The following is a 23,675-nucleotide window of genomic DNA, read 5'->3' as shown; positions in this document are numbered from 1 at the left end:
GAATCTTTTTTTTTTCAAATGAAATGTTTTGCACTGATAATAAAATATAAAATAAATCTAATGAGGCATTAAAAAACATTTAAATAGTACTAATAATATTTGCAAATGTAGAAGCAGCTATTATAGTAATTTGGTATAAGTAACCGAATATCAATTAAATGTATTAACCTCAAGCTCAGCTAAAAAAAAAAAGTAACACACAAAAAAAAACACTTTTTCTTTGAATCAGCAACAACAAAAAGCCTTCCATTGGTAGTATTTTTTTTAAACATGAGTGCAGATTTTTTTCCTCACACTCCGGCCTCTTTGGCAGCAGAAATGAAGGTTCGCCCCATTAATGAATGAGTCTTCTGTCTTCAGTCTGAACTTCTCTCTCTTCAAGTGCAGAAATCATTAGTCCATCACTCTGTCACATCTGTGCTTAATCTCAAGGAGAGATAAGACTCATGTTTCATAAGCATACGATGTGCTTCTCTCTGATAAGTGCCATTTAAAAGTGTCATAAACTCAAAAACGTACCAGGTATGAAACTGAATGTAATATTAATATGCATGAAACATTTTTATTTGTTTACATTAAGATTTTTTTTTTTTTGAAAGAGGACTTCCTTTCTTGTATTGATATAATTGTTTATTCAATTATGCATGTGTCTGTCTGTCTATTTATTAATTTTGTTTCTTTGATGTTTGTTTGTTGTTTGTATGTCTGTTTGTTTGTCTGACTCTCTGTCTGTCTGTTTTTGTTTGTTTGATAATTTTTTGTCCGTTTGTCTGAATGTCTGCCTATATATTTGCCTGTCTGTCTGTTTATTCATTTGTCTGTCTGTTTATTTATTTGTGTTATTTATTTTTTATTTAAATTGTATTTCTTCATCCATTCACGCATTCATTAGTTTGTTAGTCTGTTTTTTGTTTGTTCGTTTATTCGTTTTTCTGCATGTCTGCCTATTTGTTTGTTGTTTTTGTTTGTTTGTCTGTCAGTCTTTTTTTGTTTGTTTGCCTACATATCTGTCTATTTGTTTTTTTCTGTCTGTCTGTTTGTCTGTTTTTGTTTGTTTGTTCACCTGTCTATTTATTTGCCTCTCTGTCTATTTATTTATTTGTTTGTTGTTTTTTTTGTTTGTTTGTTTGTCTGTATTTAGGTTAAATTGCACCTTAAAAACAAGTATTATGTGTATTTTTATCGTATTAGGATTTTATTATTATCATTATGATCCCACTTTATATTAGGTGGCCTTAACTATTCTGTAGCTAAATAAATAAAAAATAAGTACAATGTACTTATTGTGTTCATATTGTATTGCAAAACACTTTTGCAGTATTTTTTTAATGTAAGTATAAACAAAAATACGTATGTACACAATAGGTGCATTGTATTAAATGATTAATTTAAATGTTAGTATATAGTAGTTAAGGCCACCTAATATAAAGTGGGTCCATTATTATTATTATTACTATTCATTTTAACAATACATTATCTGTAAATGCCTTGGCATCATAGCAAGGAAAAGGGCATGTTATTCTGTCAAAGAACATACAATGTCCTCATTTCCTCTCGATCACACTTTCTAATATGCTGCGGAACGGGACACGTTTAATGCGCTTATCTTGGCACAACATTCATCACAGTTCATCCTGCATCTTCCCACCTCACATTAATAAACATCCAGTCATATTTGTGGGGCAGTCTGGACGTCAGAGACAAACTGTTGGATACACAAGCAAGCAGTTAAAAGTCATACGGTTAATGTCGAGTGTGTGTGTGTGTGTGTGTGTGTGTGTGTGTGTGTGTGTGTGTGTGTGTGTGTGTGTGTGTGTGTGTGTGTGTGTGTGTGTGTGTGTGTGTGTGTGTGTGTGTGTGTGTGTGTGTGTGTGTGTGTGTGTGTGTGTGTAGGTGTCGAGGGTCTATGGAGGTGGTGAGTCAGAGCCTGGACGGTGACAGATGAATGGGGAGAATTATCTACTCACTGGGGCAGATAATTGCTCCATTTGGTCCCATAGTTGGTGAATGACTTCTAATTAGCCCTCCTCCTGCCCCCCCACCCCTAGAAAAACACTCCCGCACATGTTTGACCAACTGGGTCACTTTGGTGATCGTCACAAACACTGTGAAGAAGTCAGCGAGTGCTGGGTGCTGATTAGCACTTCATACATTTGGCCTTGAATAGATCATATGAACATTATGGGACAGAGAAACCTCCCTCCTCAGGTGACAAGAAGATTGTGGAAGTTGTTTGAGTTCAAACCCTAATCATACCCTCAATTCAACTGCAGAATACAGCTGCGAAGCATAAAATATATCACTTAAGCAATTAAACCAGCATTCATACTTCGCAAAGAACATGAAGTGTTACCATCCAGTTGGTTCAAAAAACTCTCTTAGTCCCATTATGCATAAACACTGCCGTTCAAAAGTCAGTAAGATTGTATTTTTATTCATTATTCTGCAGTGTTTACAAAAGATAAATGCTATTCTTTTTTCTTTTGAATTTTATATTTTTCAAATAATCTCAAGGAAAAAAATGTGTCAGGATTTCCACAATAATATTGATTGTATATATGATATATATATATATATATATATATATATATATATATATATATATATATATATATATATATATATATATATATATATATATATATATATATATATATATATATATATATATATATATATATATATATATATATATATATATATATATCAACAGCAGTGACTGTATGATTTTGAGATCCATCTTTTCACAATGAGGACGATTGAGGATCACACACACAACTATTGAAAAAAGTTAAAACATTCATGTAGGAGGGTGAAATATTTTTGAATTGAAGATCAAGGTAAATTGTACTTAATTTTTTTCTTGGAAACATGTAAGCATCTTCTGTTACTTCCAAAGGGCAGTACTATAAAAAAAAATATATATATATATATATATATATATATATATATATATATATATATATATATATATATATATATATATATATATATATATATATATATATATATATATATATATATATATATATATATATATATATATATATATATATATATATATATATATATATATACAGTATATATATATAAAATAAGAACAATTTTTACATCTTCATCCCTTTCAAAAAATTTCACCCCAAGCTCTCTGCTGGAAAAGGTTCAAATATGATGCTGGACACCTGAAGAATTTGCTGGAGCTGAAGGATTTTTCTGAAGAACATTGGGTTAAACTGCTCAGGACAAACAAGGGATGCAAGAACATCCATCACAAAACACAAAAACAGCCGTGGATCATCCAGGAAACGACATACAGGATTAAGACTCAAGGGTTCATAAACCTTTGAACAGGTAATTTTTATAAATTCATCTATTTATTTATTTATTTAAAATATCTTATTCAGGACAATACTAAATAAAAGAAAACAGGGTAACACTTTAGTATGGGAAACACATATTCACTATTAACAATGACTTTTGGCTCAATAAACTCCTGATTTACTGCTTATTAATAGTTAGTAAGGTAGTTTTTGCAGTATTTAAGTTTAGGTATTGAGTAGGATTAAGGGATGTAGAATATCGTCATGCAGAATAAGGCATTTAAATGTGCGTTATAAGTACTAATAAACAGCCAATATCCTAGTAATATGAATGCTAATAAGGAACTATTTAATAGTTAACAACTGAACCTTAAAATAAATTGTTACCAAAAATATTATGGATTTTATATCATCTCTGTTATTTTGTTAAAATAACTAACATTTTAAAGATTCTGCAAGGGGTATGGAAACGTTTAAGCACAACTACACTGCCTATCAAAAACAAAAAAACAAAAAAAAACACTGTTTGGATCTAAACAGGGAAATACTTGATAGTCTATGATTGGAGGATTATTGCTTATATGTCTGCGTATGTTTGCCAACAGTTCCTCTGACCTTTACTGATGGAGTGTGTAGCTTCATTTCTTAAACAACCATGTAGAAAGACACATCATGGTTATATTCCAGGTTGATAATGTCAAGATTCATCAGGCTCAAATTGAGAAATAATGAAGAATCATTTTTACACACACATTGGCACTCCAGTCTTCAAGTTCATTAGGTGTGCTGGAGGGGACTTAAAAGAGTGCTGGACTCTTGCAATATCAATACAAGATCTTGACCAAGAACATCACAACATATGTTTCAATCAAGAGGTGCATCAATTGTTGCATCAGAGATCTTGTGTTCTGGCTTTGGAATCAACATCTGAAGGCATCTCTTATCACAGGATACTGGGAATGATTGCTGGAGAAGAAAAAGCAGAGGAATCAACAACAAAGAGAGTCGCCGAAATGAAACAGGGCCCGAGAAGAACTTTGAGATGTATAGAAGTAAAACACGTAAAACCACAATTTGTTCGTGGCATTGAATTGCTGGCACATCTTCCTCGAGGTATTCATAGCACTTGAGGTGTTATCACCTGTTGCCATCTATCAGTGCAGATGGGAAGCAATTTGGAGCTCATCAGTCCTGTTAGCTGAGCAGCAACAAAAAGCTTCTTTCTCACTTCCTGCTCAGGTGAAGCTAGACTCTTGCATTCACACCATCCACCCAGTTAGGGCTGAGCAAATGGCCTGCATTTGTACGCAAACCCCCGAAGTGTCGCAACGCCACTTAGGTGGTCTTAGCAGGACTGCAGAGCGCTGAATGTTAGCATTTATGCTTGTGATGACAGTGACAGAGGTGGAGATCTGCATTTGCATTTCTAGGCATGTGGAGATCAAGGGTGGAGAAAGGAATCGGAAAGGTGGACAAATCGCGACGCCATCTGTTCTTTCACTTCAGGCCTTCTGTCATCAGAGGCATCGCGTTAGAGGAAAGTAATGCAGTTTATCACACTAAAAAGTGTATTTTTGTGCAGGTGGAGTTATAGATAGTATCAGCAACGCAACACTAGCAGGAAGAATCAATGCAGAGAAGGCGGTGACAGTTTTAGGGGCTGTTTTCTGGGAAAGGTTCGAGGTTGCCAGTGGGAAGCTGTGGCATGCGGTGGAAAGGTCATGGGGGGTCTGATAGCAGGGTGAAAGGGTGTCAGGAGGGTAAATAATGGCTTACACTGAAGGCCCAAACCGCAATACCATGCTGATGACATGGAAAGGATGGCCAGTATGATTGGAATGAGGTTGAGGAAGAGTCTGTAACCCTTATGAAAATTAAGCCACTTTTATTTCTATACCACCTTATAAAATACAGATTATTTCAAAGCAGCTTACACTAATAAATGGGCAAATAACAGTTAAAGAAATAGATCAATTTAAAATGAAAAATACCCCATGATTTACTCACCCTCAAGCCATCCAAAAAAGTGCATCCATCATAAACGGATGCTTTATGGTTTTATGGTAAAAAAAAAAATATCCATATTTAAAAAAATCTAGCTTCCAGCAGACTGACATTCATATTCAACTTACAAAGGAAGTGTAACCTCTCGCACTTCAAAACACGTACACTATGTTTTAGTGACGCGTCGCGCCAGTTATGCTTTTTCCATTTGTTTAATACGGAAGGCAGTCCGCCCCGAAGCTAGATATTTAACTTTTTAACGTGTTAAATATAGATATTTTTCTTATAAAACCCAATCGATTTACTTCGTAAGGCCTTTATTAACCCCCAGAGCCATGATGGATGGATGCACTTTTTTGAGCTCAAATTCATGGACCCATCACTGGCATTATAGAGCTTGGAAGCATCAGGATATGTATTAATTCAGATTGTGTTTGCCAGAAAGAAAAAAGTCATATACACCTAGGATGGCTTAGGGGTGACTAAATCATAGGGTCATTTTCATTTTAAAGTCAATTACTCTTTAAATATTGTGAAATCCATAAATTATGAAACAAATTAAATTTCAGCTGTAAAGCAACTTTACAGAGACAATAGTGTTGTTATGCAGATTGATAATTAATTTTTTTTTATTTTTTTTTATGTTTCAATTCAGTTCAATAACTGTGTTATTATCAGAGGTGGACAAAGTACATAACTCTATTACTTGAGTAAAAGTAAAAGTAAAAGTACTATTGGTCCAATATCACTCCGTTACAAGTGAAAGTTGTAAAAACAGATTTTTACTCAAGTAAAAGTACAGAAGTATTTTTTTTTCAAAAGTACTTAAGTATTAAAGTAAATTTCCTTTTTTATGCCAATGCATTATTTTATTATTGTTGTATAAATGCACACTGTCATCATGGTTTAAGCCATCAGTGATGCTCCATCTGACATACTAGCATATGACTAACTTAAACTCATTTAAATACTTGTATATAAGTTACAAAGCTCTTTATAAAGCTGCTGTCACTTTAAGGCCGAATGCACGGATCCAATACACTGATACACATCTGATATTCTCCCAACTTTACTCTACTCTTTCTCCCAGACGTTTATATTTTTAATATTTTATAAGACATGCACCAAGGGTATGCCAACTAAACTAATCTTGATTTTTTTTTTAACTGAAACATACTTTCAAAGTATGGCTATGGGTGCACACACTTGTGCCTAAGAACCGTCTTCTTCCATTTTGCTATGAACAGATCAGCTATGAATAGATCACTGCTGAACAGATCAAAAAAAGTTGGGGAAATTATATGACTATAAGAGTGATTCCTGATAGACTGTCTGAAACAACAACAACAAAATCATCCTCCGACTTTCAGAGCTGCAACAGAAACGACTTTTGACCTAGATAGAAATGTAGTGGAGTAAAAAGTACGATATTTGTCTTTCAAATGTAGTGAAGTTAAAGTCATAAGTTTCCAGAAAAACTAATACTCCAGTAAAGTACAGATACTCAAAAAGTGTACTTAAGTGCAGTACTCAAGTAAATGTACTTAGTTACTGTCCACCTCTGGTTATTATCCAGATCCAGTGGTGGGCCGTCAGGGCCAGCAGGGCCTTCTCTGCTGGCCCTGTCAAAATCATTATATATATATATATATAGTTACGATTATATTTCCAGAAAGAATGTATTTATTTTTGGTGTATTTTCCATATGTCATCATCTAATTCTAAACGCATCACAGCCCCGAGGACCAGCACAAGTAGAATAGCTTGCCTTCCATTGAAGCTGCTATTTTCCATTGGACCATAGCTTTGACTGACGTGGGTCATTAGCCAATCAAAATTTGATGTGTAGTGATAGAACGGCCCAGAGGCCCAGCGATGTGTCGGTGTGCTACCCCCTGCTGATGTCATCAGCCGTCTGAACTTTTCGCGGGTTGTGAGAATTCTGTGTGAAATAAACTATGGCCGCCGCGGATGACAGGCTGCGTGCGAATGATCGATCCTGATGTCAAGCCGGTAATGTTAGCTAACAAGCAGTGTTTTTTCTGTTTCTTTGGATGTTCTGTTGGTCCGTATTTTTGTTTGTTTAAGAGTATTTGTGCCAGTTCTTTTCACTATTTGCCTAAACGGTGACACGTGAGTGCAGTATCATCAATAAATAGTCAAATTGCCTTTTTGTCTCGCGTGTACTTTTTGCTTGCCCCCTTCCCAACGAACACTATGAAAGCAAAGTTCGTAGTAGTATTGCGTACAGTGCATTATTGTATTTTGCGTGTGTGTGTATGTGTGTATTATGACACACAGGAGAGGGTGAAATGTGAGGACATTGGCCATGTCACTTTTCAAAATGCTTATAAATCATACAGGATGAGGTTTTTTTTAGAAAGTAAAAATGCAGAATGTTTCCTGTGATGGGTAGGTTTAGGGGCAGGGGCAGTGTAATGGGATAGAAAATACGGTTTGTACAGTATAAAAACCATTGCGCCTATGGAATGTCCCCGTATGTCACAAAAACAAACGTGTGCGTGTGGGGGTGTGTATGTGTGTGTGTGTGTTGTTATGGCGACGGCGTGGGGCTTGTTGATCGTGTGTGTGTGTGCGTGTGCGTGTTGTTATGGCGTGGGGCGTGTTGATCGTTAGTGAAGGCCCTGACTGAAACCCCACGGTACGCTACTGTCCAGATCAGTTCAGTTCATTTTTTTTTCTTATCCAATAGTGCAGTTAAATTTTAATATTACTTATTATTACTTATATTTAAACCCTTTTTAATTACACTTAAAGCAAATGTATAAAGTGTACTTATTATGAAAATAATGTACTTAAAAATAATATGTGAATGTTACATGCATGTGAATTCCAATGAAATGAAAATGTATAATAGTTTAAATGTACATTAAATGCAACTTTTGGTTTCACTGAAATATGGTTAAAGTGTACCTATGTTTTTGGTAAATTATGCTTATCTGAGCAGGTTCCACTTTTGCTGGTTTAATGACAGAAAAAAGGGTCTGCGGTCCAAAAGGGTTGTACCTAATCTCTTACCAATAAACCAATCAGAGTCACATATTACTAATGTGCCATTTAAATAACAAAACAAAATACTCCTATTGACTTTAGACCAGGTTTTTGTTGGTCAATGGCACAGTTGTTTTCAGTGTCCTTAAAATAGCAATGCGCCAATAACGCACCTGAACACACCTGGTTTTCAGACCAGCACGATCATGGGCAAACAGATGGCCGTGAGTCCCTTTACTATTTAAACAATGTGGCACTGGCATGAAAATGATTACTGCGTCGGGTTGAAACTAGCAAAAAACACTTGCGTCGTGCCTGCCGTCGCATTGCGCCGGGTGTATGATAGGGCCCATAATGTCACTGTCCCTTCCAAGGTGGTTCAAGATGAGCCCTATCAAGTTAGCAATTTGTTTTTGAGGGGTCTTAAAAGTGTGTGATGGACTCCTTCCATGGCTGCTGCTTTTGACATCTCAGTTAAGCCAAAGCCTGAAGGACTGTGTGTGTTTGTGCCATCCACCACTCAGCATTGTCATGACGTCATTTTCCCGCGGCTCCAGAGTGATGAATTGAGCGCAGTTGAGCAAAATGGCAGGCCGCATACTGCATACTTACTGAGCAGCTGCCATTGTGATGAATGGGAATGCTAACAGATAGCCCTGTCCAGGTATTCCAGACCTCCGTCATTAAAACTTCCACAATTTGTGATGTACAAATTCAACCATTAAGCAGAATGTTTTCCATCTGGGGTACATTGTTCCTGATGTCCTTTGGCAGAAACTGGAAATCGATTATCAGGTATTTCACACTGCTTGTTTGGATTGATTTTCAATATCCCAGCATAAATGCTAACACAAAGCCTGCGGTAGGGGATTTCTCAGCGGGCACCCTGGCAAAATAATCATCCACTACAGTGATGAATGAATCCAGTGTTCGCTTCCCACCGAAAATTGTGCCCTGTTTATGGATATGGGGATTTTCCTGCAGGTGCAAAATATTTCTGCTAAGCATGCTTAAGTAATGGACAAAAGCACAACCTGGGATAAAAGGCCATGCACGAATACACATTCCTTGTACTGTGTGTATTTTGTATCCAAAAAGCAGTTTGCAAGTGGCAGACAGCATATCTCCGTAAACACCCAATGGAAGCTTTCCAAAACTCTTTTGGGATTTGGTTAATGTAGGTGCAGTATATCATTAAAGTTGTCATAATGTGTGTTTGACAAGCATGGATTTATCACCAGCCTCAGGGAAAGAGGGAGATATGAGACTCAAAACAAGAATTATGTGAAGGAATAGAGCTACATGCACAGGTGGGTGCTTACTCTACTGCTGCCAGTTAAGCTGCCACTTATGCATACCTTTCACATGTTTCACCAATTTATGAAGCATATTATTCACTGTTGCGCCAAGTATATAGACATTTGAACAACACTTTGAAATGTCTGAATTTTACTGCATTATACAACAAAATGTAAAAAAGTAGACTTTTTTTCCCAATCATGACAATCAAATGTTAATGCATTTGGTGTGGGCGGACTAGATCAGCTGCGCTGTTGATTATTGCTAGTGTTGACTTGCTACTGTCATTAGATGCATAGGAGTGCTGCTGTGAGCATGTAAGAGCTGCTGCTGCTGCATGAATAGACATGCATAAAACATATAAAAGATCTAGGCAGGTGGAGCTGGGGAGGTGGAGGGACTCCGATAGCACTGCAGGAACAGCTTACAGCCAACATTCGCAACAATCTGCGACATATTATGTATTCTGACACCTTTCTATCAGAACCAGCATTAACTTCTTGAGCAATTTGAGTTACAGTAGCTCGTCTGTTTGATCGGACCACACAGACCAGCCTTCACTCCCCATGTGCATCAATGAGCCTTGGCCACCCATAACCGCCAGTTCCTTCCTTGGACCACTTTCAACTGAAACTGTCCACTGCAGACTGGGAACACCCCACAAGACCTGCAGTTTTGGAGATGATCTGACCTAGATGTCCCCATTAAAATTTGGCCCTTATCAAACTCACTCAACACCTTACACTTGGCCCTTTTTCCTGCTTCTAACACATCAACTTTGAGGACAAAATGTTCACATGCTGCCTAATATATCCCACCCACTAACAGGTGCAGTGATGAAGAGATTACCTGTGTTATTCACTTCACTTCATAATGTTATGATTGATCAGTGTATAAGTAAAATACAGATAGCAATATTCAACAAGCAATATTTAGTTAAAAAAAATCAAATTGTAAGAAATAGGATTTGTTGATGATAAATACATAAACCTGGTTAATGTGTATTTTAAACAGTACTGTTACAGAAAATGTATCTGTTTTGATGTATGATTGGCAAATATGCATTACATTAAGTTTAGTTTAGTTTAGTTTTTTATTTTTTATGTTAAAACTGTGTAATGCAAATGGATGGAAGTTTTGGTAACACTTTACTTTAAGCCTTTATTCATAATTCACGTGCATAATGATTATTTTAATCAATTATATATTTTCATAAAAAACTGTAACTAAAACTTATAAATGCATTATAATATTTGCAGATTCCTTGTTACATCTTAATTTGGTTGTTTACCATGTGTTTTAATGCATTATTCTTTCTAAAGGTGTAGCATAAGCAATATAATATATTATAGCTGTGGTTACAATTATTTATGAGAAAAGTAAAGGTATTTGTTAGGAGAAAAAAAAACCTTTATTATTGTTTTTCTACAGATGCAACATTATGTGATATGTTTTATCAGTTACACTTTATTTTGATGGCCCACTTTAGAAATTCTACTGATTGAGTGTATTAGTAGACTGCAGTAGACAGGGCTAGGTGTTAGGGTTTGGGTTAGTAAAATTAGTTGACAGTTGAAAAGTCACTTATAGTCAGTTGCATGTCTGTTGAGGATTATCACAATAAAGTGTAAGCAGAGAGTATACTGATACTCTAATGACTGCTAGTTGACATGTAGTTGCAAAGTTACTTACAGTTAAAAGAATGTCGTAATTGGACTGTCGAAATAATGTGTGGCTTAAATGTTATGGGGCCATGCATGTTTTATTTATGTCTTGAATGTTCATTTGGAAATGCACTTTTTGTCCAGAGACAAATTAGATGTGTTGAAGATGAGGATATATTGCCATCTGCATGACTGTCGGCCAGGCATCACGCTGTAAACTCAGCATCTGTAGCTCACACTAAAGCTGTCACTGGCGGATTGAGAAATGCAATGCCACCCTGGTACCTGCAGCGTGCCGTCGATGAAGCTGATAAAAAGCCTGGATTGTCTGGCGGTAATCAGAGCCAGATGTGCTCGCGGACCCCACACCTCGCCGCTCTCCTCAATGTCTGCAACTGCAGTGTCATGAGAGCGGGCGGGTTCACAGCTGGATGAACTTTGACCTGAAACCCGGGGAGCCCTGCAGCTGACAGTGCAAGGAGGACCCGATCATATCGTTCACTCTCTGTACTGTTCTCTGTTATTATTCTTTGTCCCTCTTGAGAGAGACAAGAGGTTCTTTGAGCTCTTGCTCTTCTCATTTCAAATACAGGCACTGGAGATCGACTGTATTAACGTCACCATGAAATCAAAATTGACTGTTATTTTTAATGTAATATTGCAGAATTTATTATAAATTATTTATCTATGCACATCATTATTGTTTTAAATTCATGTCCCTGGTAATATTGAAACCTATTAATAACTTTCCCTCCCTCTTGCAGCGTCATCTCTTATGATGATGAGGATAGGGCAACTTTTCACTCACATGAGATCAACCAAAAGCAAACCACAACCATCCAATCAATTCCCCACAGATAAAACCAAGCCCTACCCTACTTTTGTTTTTTGTTTTGTTTAAAAAACTGTTTCACTCGGATATATATCACAATATAGCCTGACAAGCCAGACCTACATCAAGATGTTGGTTTTTATGAACTCACCATTGACAGGGCTCAATCCGAGGGTGTGATAAACAGTTGTCTTTTAAATTCCCTCTGCATGCAATTGGATAGTGCTACAACAGACCAGGGGGGCGTTTCCTGTACAACAACGTAACTCACTGCTGAACTACCATAGTACGATGCATTGTTGAAGAAATCAACTAGATAGTCACGACTGTTTCCCGAAACCGCATTGTCGCAAATCTGTCGTTCAATGATGTCCTTCAATGATGTCACACATGTGTTGGAGTAATAACTGCTTTTAATTAATTATTTTGAGATCGAATTCATGCATACATTTTTGCTATTTGCTATTTCTGGACATGACACCCGAGGACTAACTTTATTTTTCTCAGTTATTTTACTTTATTTTCTGATTCAATCATAGGCTCGTTCTTGCGAAGTAGAGCATGTCCGCACATGTGCACCCTTCAAAAGCGGTGCTTTAAATCTCTTAACAATATAAAAGACATAAATTAAATTTGTATGTATTCAAGATAAAATAAATAGATAGTACTAAATGTCAGCTTGCTTATTTTGCTCAAGTTAAGTATTTATTAAGTCCACATGTCATGCAAACAAGAAACTATGCTTCTAACCGCAGGTCAAGAGCTGTCGTTGCAACCACGCAAGTTAGCAATGCTGTTTGCAAATGTTCGTTGGAACGATGGTTTCGGGAAACATCGACTTGTTGAACTATGTTGATAACGATGGAACTTGCGACCATAGTTGAATAACGATGCTTTTGGGAAACGCACCCCAGAGCAACATGAAGCATAGCTAGTTGATAGATTACATTTTTGCCGTATCCGATTGGCAAAACTCCAAACACATCTTCCCTTCTTAACCCTTTAAAACCGAACATGTCGTCGACGACACAGCCAACCAAGCTGTATTGAAGTTACCGTAACTCTTCAACCCTTTGCACTATCATAATAATTTAAATTGCTCCTGAAAGTAGACATCCTGCGCTTTCCGCCTATATACGGCTTATTACGGTAATGTCATGTTTTCCATCGGCAAATCACCGCGGCTTTCGGGGGGGAGCGGGAAGGGGCGAATAGAACGGAGATACAGAGCGCGGCAGAGTTTTATAGGATTTTTAGATTCCAAAACACAATTAAAAAAGGACAAAAGCATGGTGAAGACAGTGTATACAAGATAGGAGGCTATTGAGTTTATCTTTGACACTTGGAAAGCGGCTGAGAGGGACTCTTCAGACCCAGAGACTGCATAATCAGATGTTGAGGAGGCATTTGTTGCTACCCTTGATCTAGACATGGATTGGTAAGTGAAGCTTGTCTTTTCTATGCTGAAACTGTGAGAAATGTCGGTGAAATAAGCATAGATTCAATGTTTTAGTTAAAAATATCCCTGTTTCATGCATCATAGTGTGTGTGTGTGTGTGTGTGTGTATGTGTGTGTACACGCGCGTATGCGTTGCATGTGTCGTTCATGTGTTTACATGCACTACATTCATGTGTTTGCGTGTGTTCAAATGTGTTTGCATGCATGTCGTTCATGTGTTCATGTGTTTGCATGCATGGCATTCATGTGTTTGTCTGTGTTCATGTGTTTACATGTGTGTGATGTGTACATGTGTGTGTTGGCATGTGTGTAAGTAATTATTTTGTATTATTATGTCATTGTAATTTGGTTGCATTTATAAGTGTTTATTTTGTTTTTTTTTACAATTTTGCTTTAATGTATTATTTTATAATGGAAAATACATTTATACATATATTGTGAGTTTGTAATACAAGCTTGTTTTGTTTTTTTCCCCAGTGTGGCTTGTACAAAAGCAATCGAGCCCTCCACAACACCACCTCAGAGGGGCCATGGGGTAAAGAAAAAGGCTCCTGAGTGAAAACTCTGCAACCCAGTGTCACAAAAAGACTTGTATATATGTATTATAGTTTATTCTTCAAGTTTAAAGTGTTAGATTCTTTCGTTCAGTGGGTTTCTGATTTTTTCTCAATAAAAAGCAGTAAAATGTATTCCCGTTTTTGCAGTTTTTGCCTATTTAAATTCTATTTTCAAACTTACCATATACAGTGAGGGTCAATAACTGTAATTTATTGAAAGCCAGTTGTCTTCTGAAAAAAATAACACCTTGCACTTGAGGATAGCACATTGTGTTATAATTCTACAGTCAAAAAAACAAAATATGTGAAAACGCCCCTTTTTAGCTTTAGGTTCTAAAGGGTTAAGAATGATTTCAGTGTCGTTCTTTGTTCTATTTTCAGAGAAAGGCTTAACTCCGCCGTTCGCCAGCTTCTGTGTTTACTAGTAGCACGCAGAACCGCCACAACACAGCCGTCATTATGTTAAGCCCGCCCACCAATGCTGTACACGATGTGATTGGCCTGACCAGAGTTTTTTTTTTTTTTTTCAACTTGAAAGTCTATGGAGAGTTAATAATAGTAATAAATAAATAATAATAGATTTTATTTATAATGCACTTTTCATTCCAAAGAATCTCAAAGTGCAACAAAGTGAAAAAATAACACGTAAAAATATAGAATACTGCAAACAATCAACCAACACAGAAATCTGAACAGAAACAGAGCTGATGGTGAACAGAAAACAGAGCTGATGGTGAACAGAAAACAGAGCTGATGGTGAACAGAAAACAGAGCTGATGGTGAACAGAAACAGAGCTGATGGTAAACAGAAACATAGCTGATGGTGAACAGAAAACAGAGCTGATGGTGAACAGAAAACAGAGCTGATGGTGAACAGAAAACAGAGCTGATGGTGAACAGAAAACAGAGCTGATGGTGAATTGAAACAGAGCTGATGGTAAACAGAAAACAGAGCTGATGGTGAACAGAAAAAAGAGCTGATGGTAAACAGAAACAGAGTTGATGGTGAACAGAAAACAGAGCTAATGGTGAAAAGAAAACAGAGCTGATGGTGAACAGAAAACAGAGCTGATGGTGAACAGAAACAGAGCTGATGGTGAACAGAAAACAGAGCTGATGGTGAACAGAAAACAGAGCCGATGGTGGACAGAAAACAGAGCTGATGGTGAACAGAAACAGAGCTGATGTTGAACAGAAAACAGAGCTAATGGTGAAAAGAAAACAGAGCTGATGGTGAACAGAAAACAGAGCTGATGGTGAACAGAAACAGAGCTGATGGTGAACAGAAAACAGAGCTGATGGTGAACAGAAAACAGAGCCGATGGTGGACAGAAAACAGAGCTGATGGTGAACAGAAAACAGAGCTGATGGTGAACAGAAAACAGAGCTGATGGTGAACAGAAAACGGAGCTGATGGTGAACAGAAAAAAAGAGCTGATGGTGAACAGAAAACAGAGCTGATGGTGAACAGAAAACAGAGCTGATGGTGAACAGAAAACAGAGCCGATGGTGGACAGAAAACAGAGCTGATGGTGAACAGAAAACAGAGCTGATGGTGAACAGAAAACAGAGCCGATGGTGGACAGAAAACAGAGCTGATGGTGAACAGAAACAGAGCTGATGGTGGACAGAAAACAGAGCTGATGGTGAACAGAAACAGAGCTGATGGTGAACAGAAAACAGAGCTGATGGTGAACAGAAAACAGAGCTGATGGTGAACAGAAAACAGAGTTGATGGTGAACAGAAAACAGAGCTGATGGTGAACAGAAAACAGAGCTGATGGTGAACAGAAAACAGAGCTGATGGTGAACAGAAAACAAAGCCGATGGTGAACAGAAAACAGAGCTGATGGTGAACAGAAAACAGAGCTGATGGTGAACTGAAAACAGAGCTGATGGTGAACAGAAAACAGAGCCGATGGTGGACAGAAAAAAGAGCTGATGGTGAACAAAAAACAGAGCTGATGGTGAACAGAAAACGGAGATGGAGGTGAAAGGACACAGAGCTGATGGTGAACACAAACAGAGCTGATGGTGAACAGAAAAAAGAGCTGATGGTGAACAGAAAACAGAGCTGATGGTGAACAGAAAAAAGAGCTGATGGTGAACAGAAAACAGAGCTGATGGTGAAAGGACACAGAGCTGATGGTGAACACAAACAGAGCTGATGGTGAACAGAAAAAAGAGCTGATGGTGAACAGAAAACAGAGCTGATGGTGAACAGAAAAAAGAGCTGATGGTGAACAGAAACAGAGTTGATGGTGAACAGAAAACAGAGCTGATGGTGAACAGAAAACAGAGCTGATGGTGAACAGAAAACAGAGCTGATGGTGAACAGAAAACAGAGCTGATGGTGAACAGAAAAAAGAGCTGATGGTGAACAGAAAACAGAGCTGATGGTGAACAGAAAAAAGAGCTGATGGTGAACAGAAAACAGAGCTGATGGTGAACAGAAAACAGAGCTGATGGTGAACAGAAACAGAGCTGATGGTGAACAGAAAACAGAGCTGATGGTGAACAGAAAACAGAGCTGATGGTGAACAGAAAACAGAGCTGTTGGAAGTCTCTGTAAGCTCCAGTATACTCGGGTCCACTCCATGTTTTACATTTCTCCCAGCGGCAGTGTCCTGATGACTTCGTCAAGGCATGACAGCTGAAGACCATTAGTAGTGATGATAAATACTCAATATGCCTAGCTCAAGTTGATCGCTGTCGTGTTGAATTTCACAAAATTTAACTTTAGATAACAAAATGTGTAAAAGCTAGTAAACCGCATTCAGGAACTTTTTTTAGAACTAAGTTAGCTTTAGCTACTACTAATCAACAATGCTTTCATCATGGAAACTCTTACATGCAAAACACAGTATGTGTTATGAATCTTACACGAAATTCATCTTCATCACAGTATAACTGATGTTATTGGAAAAACATGTATCGATGCTACCCGTTTTCTTTGCCTTATAAATATAACTAATAGCTCATTACCTAATCAAACATTTTTTTTTGTTTACTTTACCAGTATCGGTATTCTAGCTTGACAGTACTAAAGTACTAAAAGACATATTATTTGTTTATATTCATACCGATAAAGTTTGATTTTTTTATTAAATGTGATTCTGACATGATGTGACTACATGCACTCCGCTCTTCTCAGGTAAATAATACGTCTTCCAGCTGAACGGTCGGTGAGGCGAGTTCATGTGTTTTGGGGGCGTGGCTTTGGAAAGAGCCCAGAAGGGAGAAGAATGGAAATAATGAGCTGTCTTTAAAACAGTCGTGAGAGGTCTACAGACACTCAATTTTTATACTTTCTTTTTCAGAGTACTTACATGTTAATTATGTATTGATTTATAAAGAAAGTTTAAACGAATTTGGAAAAAAAGTTTTTTAACCAATTCTTACCTACCCTACCTTTAACTAACTTACCTCATCTGTCCTCTTCTGTGTGTGACAATAGTAAGTACATAGTTAATTAATATTAGTACTTATTTGAGTAGGTACAATGTATAACTATGTCTAAGGTTAAAATAATTTTAAAACTTCCTCTGCTCCAAGTTTTTGTTTGTTAATTTCCTTCTGAAAAGTGTAATGTGCTATCAGAACCAAATAAATAAATCAGCATACTTTATTACTTCACCACCTGCATCACGTCATTAACTGCAGTTCACTAAAGGCTCTAAAGCGAGATTTCAGCAATGCCACTATTGAACCATTTTGGTTCCCCAAAGATCCCTTCAGTGAACAGTTCTTTCTAATTGTGAAGAGCATTTTAATAACCATGATGAACCTTTTGTGCAATGAAAACGTTCATTATGGGACCATCAATGCCAATAAAGAGTCTTCATTTGAATATAAGAATGTATTTTTGAAACAAAGGACGGTAATTGCAACTACTGTCTCTAAAGATCATCACACAGATATGAAAATATTTTTGAAGAATGTTATGGCTCTAAGCTTGCCAAGTCCAAATAGACGCTAACAGTTTGAAAGGGAAAGATAATTTTTTACTGTAATGCATCATGATGGATTTGTGGCTTTGTGAATAAATGCTGGTGCCAACTTTTAAATGGCAGCAAAAGGGGAATGGAACAGAAACTAATGTGGTTTCTGTGTCTGTTTATCACTTGAATCAACACTGAGCAGTTGACACTTGTACTTTCTATTTAGCTATTGACGAAGATGTATAAAGAAGTAAAAATGCATGTGTAGTCGACTGAGGTGAAGCAGCTCGCATACCTGTGGGTGCGTCCGTCGCCTGAGGACACAAGCGGTTGTGAGGTAATCGTCGACCCGGTGGTTTGAGGTGAACTAGGGAGTTCTCCTTCTATGTCTTTGACTGTCACATTAAGCCACAGCTTCATTACACAGAATCGGTTCGTGCGTGAGACCGGTAAAAGATCCTTTGTGTTCGGCTTGCCTCAGGGTCTCAATCTGATTTATATCACGGCCGTCTCCTGTCAGTATTGCAGACCATCAAACTGCTTAGCTGGTTGTGCACGTCCTCAATCAAATTTAGATGTCACCTCTGACGCAGGTGTGGACGGTCGCGCATGCAAATCTCTTTTGTTTTAACCACAAAGTGACTGGCTTGACATATAATTTTTTTTAAACACACTGGTAACCAAGATAAACAGACATGCTGTTGATAGGAAAAAGACAAAAGGGTGTTTATAGCCTACCGTATTTTCTGGAAAATTAGTCGCCTGACAGTAAGTCACACTGGGTGAAAATTGCATTTGCTTATAGTTGCATCTGTATACAAGAGATCTGTATACATTTTGTTATTACATTCAGAAATAATGTATTATTTATAACATGATTTATAACATATTTATTTTACAGTGTCCTTCTTACACATATGTAGTTACTGTTATATAACTATAGATTATGCGTAATCACATGCAACTAACCCTAAACCTAACCCTAGAGTAAGAACATGTTAATTATCCAGTCCAGTAGTTAAGTGTATATGTAACAGACATAGGCCAGTAAGAGCTGTGCGTGAAAACCTCACTCTCCTGGCCTCAAGGGGTGCCCTAATGACTGACAATAGTAGTTGCGGTCTTTAGTAAAATAATCGAACTTATCCATTGTTTTTCGAATGTTAACGCACTAGACGGATGTCTTTAACGGCTGCGCTCCAGTCTCACTGTAACGTGCAGTAGTAGCACACGCCGAAGCAATAGTAGCAAAATTGTCTTTAATTAATTTAAACAGAACACTCCGAAGATTATCTATCCTGGGTCAACATTTCATTCAGTAATATTAGGCCGTTTTAATTTAAATGCTGTTTAATGTTGGCGTTCGCGTTATTTGCATATTACAAGTGCATATTACATATGATATTGCATGTTTCTGCATCATCTTTACCTGTGTTTTGATCAGGAGATTCAGTATTCTTTCCGAAAATGTGTAATAGCACCCCCTACCGTATAACAGTCAAAACACTGAAAGGCAGAAAACACCATCAATGGCTGGGAAAAGAGCTCAAATACATTCAATGTATTCAGAGTTCAGTACAAATTAAAAAAAAAAAAACATATCTCTACACTGTAAAAAATTATGGTTTAAAATTGTTTTAACTCATCAAAATAAGTTAAGAAATGTTAAGCTTTTTTTATAAGTTATACAAGATGTAACTCACGTTATAAAGTCAGTTTAACATAATCTAAGTTGTAATAACTTAAACATCCAAGTCGATTGTACTTAGAAATGTCAGGCTGTGACTTTTGTACAGTGTAGTTCCCATCACTCCACAACAATTCCTTTATTGACTGGTATTTAAAACAGGAATGGAAAATAGAAGTATAAGTCAATCATTAATAAATGTGGTATTGATTATTAAACAACATTTAATATAAATGCCAATCATAAACAAATGTACTTGAAGTGAAACTGTGTTTTCACTTTGTGCATGTTTTCCGTGCTTGACATTATTGCGCTACACACAGAGAGATACACACGAACACACACACACAAACACACACACAAACACACACACGCACGCACGCACGCACACACACACACACACACACACACACACACACACACACACACACACACACACACACACACACACACACACACACATTAACATTCCCTTTAAATCTTTGGTATGTTAGTTGTGTTGCATCACACATACCTATTTTATTATTTATATATTTAAATCATTGCATAGTCAGTCAGGGTTGCCAGGTCTGTGCAACAAAAGTAGTCCAATGGCCAGTCAAAAATAGCACCAAAATTAGATTTTATCTATTGGGTGGCCGAATTCTTCATTAATTTGTTATTATGAGAATGTTTTGGGGGTGTTGGAGCATCAAAATCATATGTACAAAGGTGGAAATCAACCCACAGAAAAATGTACCCATGGCAACAGCTTAAAATATGCCAAGTTCTACAGAAAAACCGCAGACTTGGCAACACTGCTGTCAGTTGGCAATAAGTATTACATTTTAATATGCAAATTGTGTCATATTTTTGAGTGCTTTTTCAGGTCAGACTTCATATTAGGTGTCCTATGCACTTACATTAAAAATACTCTTAAAAAGTGCAGTGTACTTACTGTGTTCATGTTCTTACTTGTGATGATATTGAGGTTGGATACGGGTAAGGTTAGGACAGGCTTGGTGGTGGTATAGGTAGGTTTGAGGGTGGGTTGAGATGTAAGATTGAATTATACATCTGCAAAACAATTGAGCTGTATCAACAGTGTAATTATAGAAGTAATTTCAGAAATTGCTAAACATTTTTAAAAATATATGTACAATGGAAAATTGTGTATGTAAGTGTGTTGTATCAAATGATTAGTCGCACTTTATTTTACAGCCCTGTTTTGCATGAACATACTATGTACTTGTTGTTCGAATGACACTAACTGAGTAATAACTACTACTAATCCTGAAACTACCCCTAAACCTATCCTTAACCCATGTAGCTACACTACTCAGTACTTTTGTGGGTAAGTACAATGTAAGTACATTGAAAGGTCACATACAATAAAATAAAGTGAAACCTGGATTTTTACCCATAGTTTGGTTTGATTGGTTGGTGTGAAAGCACAACGGATGATGTATAATTTGCATATATTCGTATGCTCTCATTTTTTATAGCTTGCCATCAATTAATTCACCTTGTGAGAGTAAAGGTGCAAACGTTTGGTGGTAAATCCAAAGTGTCAAAAACAGGGATAGGGGACAGAATGAATCAAATCAAGCAAATGAACCAAGTGTGAAAACAGCCTAACTCCGTTCCACAGAATTATTCTGTCAGGCCAGAAAAACACACAGGTGAGGAAGGCACCGCAGGACTGTTATTTCCAACAGTGCCCAGAGTCTTTGACCTTTACATGACATCCTCTCCTTCGGGAAGCCTAAATACGTTACCCAGGTACGGAGAGGGTTTGGGCCACAAGTCGCCTTACCGAAACCATAAACTCAGGTCACTGTTTAATCCACATCCTGCCTCCCTTGGGAACTGACATGACGCTCTATTTTGGTGTGAATTAATCACCACTTAAAGACCTCATTATCTTATCCCGGCCAGTCCTGAGGAATGATTAATTAGCCATTGGCCTGCGTGCCCTGGACTCTGTCAAATCCCCAGCATTTCCAGGCCAAGTCGACTCTCTGTTTTGAGTTTGCTCCATTGCTGAACCCAAAATATCTTTGCACTCTTTAACACAAATTCTCCTGGATCCCAAATCGTTTAGAATATATATATTTTTTTTTTTGGTGTGTGTGTGTGTTTGTGCGTGTGTGTGTTATTTTCGTCATTTAAAGCCTCATAAACCTCGCTGTTCATTTTTTATGTTGGAGCTGTCACAACAGTCCAGCAATACATCTTGTAGGATGTATGGGACAAGGTTAACCGTCAGAAGATGAGTTGGGGTTTAACTTTGATTTATTTGAACCACATTAACCCTGGTCTGGCTGCCTCAGGTAGACAGAAGAGTAATCGTGAGTGTTCATAGTTGTGGAGACAGGCTGATGGGATGGGGGAGGCCCTCATCGCTCTGAAGAACTCCAGCGGCTGATGACGGAGATCCAGGGAAAAGAATGTGAGCCAAAAAGCGAACGGGTGGGGTGTTTGTTAGTCAGACACAACATATCTGAGCTACTTCGGACATCTTGCAGATTTCTCTAATTCCTTGGAGAAGAAGAGTTGTTGTCTGCTTGGAAACTTACCAGCACCTCTTAAAGCACAGGCCAGAACTGATTCAACCTGAAATTCATGCAGTTTAAGTGTGAATACTTGTCAACGCAACATTAACGCTAAGAACTGCTGCCTATTTATATGATCTGACTACATTTTCCAATCGTCATCCTAAAATACTACTCTTCATACACCGTCAATAAAAGAGTCAACAACATGAACAGGTTTTTCAGGGGCAGATTCTCTGATTGGCAGAGAACTTATCTTGATCACTCTGTTGATTATGTATCTCATAAATCAGTCTGACAGACACATGCATCACACTTCTTTTTTTAAGTATAATAATTTTGGCCATGAAAGTGAAAACAGATATAAAAAGACACATCATCAAGACAACATTTGAATAAAAAACACCAAACAAAATTTAAATAAAAATGTACTGTTGACAAAAATATTTGAGGAAAAGTCCAATATATATATATATATATATATATATATATATTATAAAAACATAATCTAATTAATTAGAGGCTTTGTAATTAATTAATCGAAATTAATCGCATTTTAATTGCATATTTAAATATTTGACCTGAGAACAGTGAGAAGTAATTTTTTACATGTATTTTTAGTATACCATTGAATAATGAATAATGACTGAATACATAAGACAACAATTTTTTGACATTAAGTGTAGCAAAAGCATATTTGTGATATTTGAGGCTGCGGTGATACGCAAATTCCTTGTTGTATAGCTTGCACACAACCATGCTCTTGTCGACGCTTCCACCCTTTCGTTTTTTAAAACAAAATTTCCCATCCATGGGGCCAAGCAAAGCGATCTCATCAGCTTCTTCGTTCATGTTCACTGTGTTTTGTTGTTGTCGTGACTCGTGTGCGCTAGTTGGTGTTCCAGTATAATCGGAAAAAGAAATTTGCATTGAGCGCACGCAGACACACTTGATTGGACAGTCTTACTGCGCTAATACTATCAAATGCACACAAAGTTATCATATAAACACAGTCGGTTATGTCTAAATGGGAAAGTAAAATTGCGTGTATATGAGATTTGACCAGGTCTTCAACTGACAGCAGCGTAGCCTAGTCCTTAAAGGGACAGTTCACCTCTAAAATTATGTTAATAATAAAAAAAGACCTTTAATACAGTAGCTTTTAATCAATGTTGTATATTGAAGACTATGTAGTTTTAATTTTAGCCTACATTTTAGCCTACTGTACATCTCTAAACTGCCACTGTAAATCTTTTATATTTATTTTATATTATACAATACACTGGAAATGTGTACAAGGGTTTTTTTAAGTAAAGTTTTAAGTTAAAGTAAGGGTTTTCAAGTCTTTTAAGTAAAATAAAGAAAG

At 37.0% G+C, this 23,675-nt stretch overlaps 1 long non-coding RNA gene across 1 annotated transcript; it reads left to right on the top strand.

Moving 5' to 3' along the window:
* Nucleotides 1–13,131: 13,131 nt before the first annotated feature.
* LOC137089642 (uncharacterized) lies at nt 13,132–14,279 on the top strand. Its single transcript, XR_010907750.1, has 2 exons — nt 13,132–13,569; nt 14,068–14,279. It is a non-coding gene; the product is annotated as an uncharacterized lncRNA (long non-coding RNA).
* Nucleotides 14,280–23,675: the final 9,396 nt, after the last annotated feature.

This window comes from Pseudorasbora parva, chromosome 9 (genome assembly GCF_024679245.1).
Source record: "Pseudorasbora parva isolate DD20220531a chromosome 9, ASM2467924v1, whole genome shotgun sequence".
Classification (NCBI taxonomy): domain Eukaryota; kingdom Metazoa; phylum Chordata; class Actinopteri; order Cypriniformes; family Gobionidae; genus Pseudorasbora; species Pseudorasbora parva.
The sequence above is the reverse complement of the archived record's forward strand: the minus strand, read 5'-3'. Positions and strand labels throughout refer to the sequence as shown.